At 34.4% G+C, this 7437-nt stretch overlaps 1 pseudogene; it reads left to right on the top strand.

The window, feature by feature from the left end:
• The window catches only part of LOC104408119, a 21665-nt pseudogene extending 14954 nt beyond the window's left edge, over nucleotides 1-6711 (top strand).
• Nucleotides 6712-7437: the final 726 nt, after the last annotated feature.

Genomic DNA, 7437 nt, shown 5'->3' with positions numbered 1-7437 from the left:
ATGAGTATAGCTGGCATTATCACAAATACAATGGAAGGTGTGTTATAACTGCAGATGTGCTACCTTAGAACAGTAACTGTACAAATGAAGGCAATCAGGAAACCTAAAAGCTGCAGTTGTTGTTATTCCCTTGTTTTAGGTGCTAGCTTACAGGCTGAAACATCGTGACCATTTTGTTTGTTTGTTTGTTTTTTAACGTACTACTTTTTGTAGAGAACTTGATATTCTACAGGATATAAATTCATTAAATGGTGATAAAACAAAACAAACCAAAAAAAACACCCCAACTTCAGTTTTTTGAATAGAAGGCTGAGGGGAGACCTTATAGCCGTCTTCCAATACCTGAAGGGAGCCTATAAGAAATCTGGAGAGGGAAATTTTACAAGGCATGTAGTAACAGGACAGGAGGAATGGCTTTAAGATGACAGAGATTTAAATTAGATATTAGGAACAAATTCTTCACTATGAGGGTGGTAAGGCACTGGAACAGTTTTCCAGAGAGTGTCTGTCCCATCCCTGGAAATGTTCAAGGCCAGGCTGGATGGGGCTTTGAGCAACCTGATCTAGTGGAAGGTGTACCTGCCCACGGCAGGGGAGTTGGAACTAGATGATCTTTAAGGTCCCTTCCAACCCAAACCATTGTAAAGATTCTAAGTGTGAATGTTATTGACATAATCCCAGAATAGCTTGAAGGTATTACATCACAATGCAAATACGGAAGACAAAAAATATATATAGCCATTGCAAGTACACAAACTGAATAAATGAACAAAAGTGCATGTACATATTGAAAAAAGAAATTAAGGGATCTGATAAGTAGGCTAAACTAAGAAACGTTCTAATGAAAATAGATAATGTGTATGTGTTTTGCACTAGTTATTCATGTTTAGCAATACAGGTATTGGAAGAAATGCCTTGTGATAAATTTTCAACTGTATTGTAAAAATGTTACAGTGACTAAGGCCAGGCCTTAGGTAGTAAGGAGAATGAAATTTGTAGGAAGATGATTTGGAACAGTGAAATTATTACTAGTGAAATTCTTAATAAAGCTTGAATAGTTTTCGAAAACCTAATCATGGTGAAATTAACCTTATTTTTCCTGAAAATAACTATTTGAACATTTGAGAGGACTATGAATTTGGAAGTCATACTGAGAAAACTGTCCGTAAATGTAAGCATAAATATTTGAGGATTTTTTGTAACAACATCATAGGATATTGAAAATAGGTAACTTTATCAATTATTAGCTCAAAACTCTTGAGGTTTTTCTTTTAGTCTTCTGAAATCTGAGGAAGTTCCTCCAAACATCCTGAATGGTTCTAGAGATAAAGATTAAACCCTGAAAAAAGAGATAAACAAACCTTTGTCTTCATTTATGTTTGCTATATATTTCTTTTTTTTTCCTCACAGAACTTGAAGAATCCAGACAAAAATGTCCACCTTGGTGGTATAAGTTTGCCCACACTTTCTTAATTTGGAATTGTTGGGAGCCCTGGTTAAAAGTAAAGAATGTAGTTGAATTTATTGTAATGGATCCACTTGTTGACCTAGTTATAACTGTTTGCATAGTTTTAAACACACTGTTTATGGCCATGGAACATCATCCAATGACTGACAATTTCAGTAATGCGCTTAAAATAGGAAATCAGGTAAGTTCCTTAGTGGACACAGCCTCTAGGTTAGGTTTAAGGTGGTTGGTTTATTTGTTTTATAATGACAATAATATAGATCTGGTATAGTTCTTAACCTATGTTTATTTTGAGAAATAATTCTGTTTATGATGATGTAACAAAATAATAAAACAATTATGTTATTAGAATATATGAAATTTTAGTACATATTGGGATTGTATTCAGGTTTAAGTCTAGAGTTGTTAATGTGTCAACATTTTAATTTTATGCTGATATTTTTAGCCAGTATAAACATAGTTCAATGTTTTCACCTTAACCTGGAGTCAGAGAGCATTATCTATAGAAAATAATCATGTCACCTTTTAAAATAATTTCAGGATGTTTTTGAGGAGAAGGGCAGGGGAGATGAATAGGTGAGGATCAATGGCTGTTGCAGACATCTTGTCTGTCTTGTGATCATGCCTGTTGGTTTTACCCAGGAAGTATAACCATTTTTTCCTTTCATAGTTAATAGTAATGTAATTTTGAGCCCTGTGAGTATGTTTCTCAGTGCTGATAAGAATTTGTGTTTACTCCCAGTCAGCTAGAATGTCACTGTACTACATGTGTACTTTCAGCAGTTGTTTTCTTGCTTTTTGAACTGTGTAGCACTATTTTTTAAGAACTGTCAAGTGCTCCTGGGTTGGTTGGTTGTTTTTGTTTTTTAAGTTTGCTCATCTTCCCAGTAAAAGATAACGATTTATGCAGGTCTGGAGATACTGGTAGTCATACATCTACAGTAAATACAACTTACTATTTAAGAGGCATTTGCTTTCTGCTTCAGATGGCATCAGAGGCATTGAGAGGCAGAAAGGAGCTTTAGTTCAGATATGAGCCTTGGCATTATTGGCCTTTTTTTTTTTTTTTTTTTTTTGACAGCTAGAGAGAGAAGATATGTTTACTGTATCCAAGTTCTCATGAAGACTTCTCTTAATATTGCACCACTCTCTGATTCATGACCAATTCGTATTTTTTCACACATCTTTATTTTAAAGCAGCTTCCATTGTGGTGAAAGCAATTGTTTATTACCTTGCTGAGAAAAGTTCTTTTAATTAGATGGACAGCAGATATGAGGAGCAAACAGGAGACCTCTTAGGAATAGTTTATTCTTCACTAGTCACTAAACGAATCTCAGGTTTAACTTCAGTTAACAGTGTTACGCTACAGCTCATTTTAATGTTGTCACATTTTCTGCGAGTTTCTGCTTGTGTTAATTTTCTTTACTGAAATCCTGCTGCAAGAGGTATTGTTACTTCTTAAGTGTTCTTTATCTGCTGATTCAACTTACTCATACTCATCTATAAAGTAACAATAAACATTCTTCCTTCAGGTTTTTACTGGAATTTTTGCAGCAGAAATGGTTCTCAAGATAATTGCCATGCATCCTTTTTATTATTTCCAAGTTGGCTGGAATATTTTTGATAGTTTTATTGTTACCCTTAGTTTGGTGGAGCTTTTTCTGTCAAATGTGGATGGATTATCCGTTCTCCGATCATTCAGATTGGTAAATAAATTAGTGATAATATAGTTGTGTTAATTCATTATATTTGTATTTCAGTTGTATTAATGTAAAGAAGACATTTTAGTAATATGTGTATTTTTTGCTAAGTGTTACGAGATATCTCTACAAGGATGTTTTAAACAATTATGATATTGATCAGTGTGTGTCATTTTAGGGTTCAGAAGCAACGAATTATTTTTCAATGGAAAGAGCTGTAATTTTATTGTAATCGTTTTAAAACAGATGGGTAAAGCATAGTGAAGTGTGCAATTTATTTAATGCCTATTGAGAGAGATAAAACATTTGTAGTCTTCTGTCTACTTTGATACCTGGAAATTGCAAGACTAGAAATGTTCTTTTTAAATGAAAGAATAATAAAATTAATATTTTTTTAATCTAAAAAAGATTGTGGGGTGGTTTTTTGTTTTTTTTTTTTCTTTTTCTTTTCTTCCTCCCTGGCAAAAAAGGAATGCTTTATTTTATTAGGAAAAAAAAAAGATTATTTAAAAAATCAGAAATTAACTTTTTTTTACCTGTGATATCTTTCCATTTTGCATTTCCATTTTACTTTATTTGAAAATTAAAATATTTAATACCTTTTTTATTTTGGGTGGGTTATGGATAAAAAGGAGTATCAGTTATGTTTTTTCCCCTTCATAAGTTGAGATGTTTGACTTAGAGCTTGCGTTTGGCTTTTATTTCCAGACTGTGGAGGCAATACTCTTTTGGAACACCATTTTTTGAGAATTTCAGAATCCTTTGTTTTCCATCAGTAGAATCCTGTTGAGCTTTCTTGTGGTTTTTGGTTTTGTGTTTGTTTTTTTTTTTTAATCACATAGTTGTTGATGTGTATGCCATGTTCAGAATTCACTATCTGAACAAATTCAGTGTGCTACTTCTTTCATGTAGAAAAGAATACAGATATGCTATACAAAAAAGAGCATGTATTAGGCTTTAAAAGTGTGGACTTTGTGAAACTCCTGTTCCTGTGTAAATCATGGTTGTTGGCATCATGCTGAAGTTTCTTACTGTCATTGCTGAGAGTCACTAGTTCATAATCTGTTGTTATTTCTATACGGTTTTTGTAACTACTGCAAATAACATCTCTGTCTTTTTGGTTTTCAGTTGCGAGTTTTCAAATTGGCAAAATCTTGGCCAACTCTAAATATGCTGATTAAGATTATTGGCAACTCAGTGGGGGCTCTGGGGAATCTGACCCTGGTGCTGGCCATCATTGTGTTCATTTTTGCTGTGGTTGGGATGCAGCTGTTTGGGAAAAGCTACAGGGAATGTGTCTGCAAGATCTCCAGTGACTGTCAACTTCCACGCTGGCACATGGAGGATTTTTTCCACTCTTTCCTGATTGTATTCCGAGTGCTGTGTGGAGAATGGATAGAAACGATGTGGGACTGCATGCAGGTTGCAGGCCAACCCATGTGCCTTACTGTCTTCATGATGGTCATGGTGATTGGAAACCTAGTGGTATGTAGCCAAACTAATTTGAGAATTCATTTGGAGAAGGAATGGTAACAGAATCAGTAATGAGGTTTTAACGCATCATTAAATGTGTTATTTAAATGTTTTTTATGATTTTTAATTTGTTATGAACATGGGTTCTGAAATAGTGTTCTGTTTGTTAGATTTTTTGATCCTATGTAGAAATTTTTTTCCACTTTTTCTGTTCTGTCAAAACGACTGCTTTAACATTCTTAGGCTGTGAAATGTAAACCATATTGAGCCTTGCTTACTGCACAGCCAACTTTTTATACAAACTGAGTCAAGAACTGGAAGGCAGAAGTTCTGCAGAAAAAAAACAGATTTAGATTTTTTTTTTTTTCACCCATTCAACTTTTTGCTTCCTATCTTTTAAGTGCTTTTTAGACACTTTTAAAGTGGTCTGTACTACATCTTCTTTCCTCTTTCTGGTGAAAGCATAGGATCTGTATATTACCAGTTTGTACGTTATCTGCACATTATCAGTTTGTACATTACTGTGCATAAATTTATCTTTTTAAATGTTTTATATATTTTAACTCACCAGTATCTGAGGCCTACATTTCTCCGCCTTTTGCTGTGTTTTTCTCATTGCCTGCTAAGTCTTCCACTATTAGTCTTCTTTTTTTCTTTAGGCAACTTTCAATAGCAAAAGAGATTTTAAGTTAGCCATCCTGACAGCATTCTTTAGGAATAACAATTTCAACAAGAATAAACTAACTCTCTTTAAACCACTCATGCATTACTACTAATAAAACAGCTACTTGCTCCAGGATTTTCTACAGATCTGTTGTCTTAGAGAGCTTTCTGGTTAACCAGATAAAACATCCTCCTTGAACAGTTTTCTAAACCAGAAGACAGAACTTTGTGGTATGAAGTATCCATGTCTGTGATTTTTTGATTTTTTTTCCCCTCAGTATTTACTGTATTCTGATTTCATACTATAGCTCAAGTAGAATTTCTTACATGAGCAGATGATCTCTACTGTGTATTCAGGGCTCTGTTATCCAGTTGTCTCTCTATGTTCCCTGCACGTGGTTTTAGTCTGTTGCCTTCAAAGCTGCATAGAAGAGCAGATCTGAAAGCTTTAAGAGCTGGTGTTTTGCTGGTTTGGCTATCCTAGCACCATTTGAGTTCCTGGTAAACTCTAGGCTTATATAACTGATACCAATTCTATGTTTTGTCTTGCTGAGGGTAGAGAATGACTTGGGGGTTAGGAGACAGGGTGTGCTTCACATTTTTTAAGTTACATACAGCAAAATATTTGTGTGAGTTTGTTTAAGAAAGCTCTTTTCTGCATGTATGAACTATGTCTTCTGTTGAAGAGTGCTTTCTTGTGCCAGAGAAGTAAATATTTTTGGTCTGTTCAGTCAGTACAAAAGAATCATTTATTTCTGACCTTCTACAAACATAGGACAGGTGTTGTGCTTAAACTGCATTTATGTTTTATTTACTGCATGTTTTCCAGAATCATATATAGCAAAGGAAAACATGAAGCCTGAGTTAATAATGCATGATAGAAGAAGCATGTGAATGAAATTCAGCTGTATTGTCTCTTCTTGTCAGTGTGTTTTGGTTTTGGGTTCTTTTAGGTATTGAACCTCTTTCTGGCCTTGCTGCTGAGTTCATTTAGTTCGGACAGCCTTTCTCCTACAGAGGATGATAATGAAATGAACAACTTACAGATTGCTGTTGCAAGAATTCAGAAGGGAATAGATTATGTGAAGAAAAAAGCAGGTGAATGTGTCCGAAGGTCTTGTTGGAGGACACAAGCTGTTGTAAATCAAAGAACAGCAGCAGATCATTTGCATGATGAGAAAGACCATTGCATTTCCAACTGTACCATCACTGAAATAAGGATAGATACGAATTATCACAAAAATGAGAATGGAATGGCCACTGTTATAGGTGGCAGTGATTATAAATCATTCATAAACAACCCAAGCCTTACAGTTACAGTACCAATAGCTGTTGGAGAATCTGATTTTGAACATCTAAATACAGAAGAATTTAGCAGTGACTCGGATTTGGAGGGAAGCAAGGAGGTAAAATTTAAATATTTTTTATTTTGTTTGGATGAATTATGTGAATTGTCTTCTTTCATAATATGGCTTAGAAACAGAAAGCAATTGTAATGTGAAATTGTTGGACTGTACTGAGAATACAAAACCTGAAATGGGAAAGTGGAGCTAAAGAGAGTAGGAAATCCGTGCAGAACCGTATAAACATGGACAAACCTGTTTATAAGAGGGTTTTGAAAAAACAAGCTTTTCCAGATTTTTATTTGGGTAGCCAAACTGGTCTATAGGTACAGAATAAACAGACAAAAGACATTGGTTTTGGTATATAATTATATTTCCATGAAGTAAGGATGAGAGTAAACTGCTATTTAGAAACAATAAAGGAAATACTAATAAAGAAAATTAATCCCATTGCATCTGATTTTTAAAGCTCACTGAATTCTACAGAAATCAGCATTATTTGTACTGGATAATCTAACAAGGGTTGGATTATTGGTAATTAATTATTAATTAATTACTGATAATGAGAGCAATAACAACAGTTTTTGAGTTCTGAAGTCAAATTGATGGGGGAAGGCCAAGGAAACAATGTCACTATTGCCAGGTGACTGTCAAGTAAAAATGATGAGGAAAAAATAGAATTACTGAACAAAAAACCCCACTGATTTCTTGCTTGTTTGTGGGAGTTTTGAGCCAGTCACTTCAAAGTCATCTGCCTGACCTTAAACTGGGTCAGTTTTGGGAAAGTAG

This window comes from Nestor notabilis, unplaced genomic scaffold, assembly GCF_000696875.1.
Source record: "Nestor notabilis isolate BGI_N333 unplaced genomic scaffold, ASM69687v1 scaffold5977, whole genome shotgun sequence".
Lineage (NCBI taxonomy): Eukaryota > Metazoa > Chordata > Aves > Psittaciformes > Psittacidae > Nestor > Nestor notabilis.
Note: the sequence above shows the minus strand (reverse complement) of the source record. Positions and strands in the feature narration are given on the sequence as shown.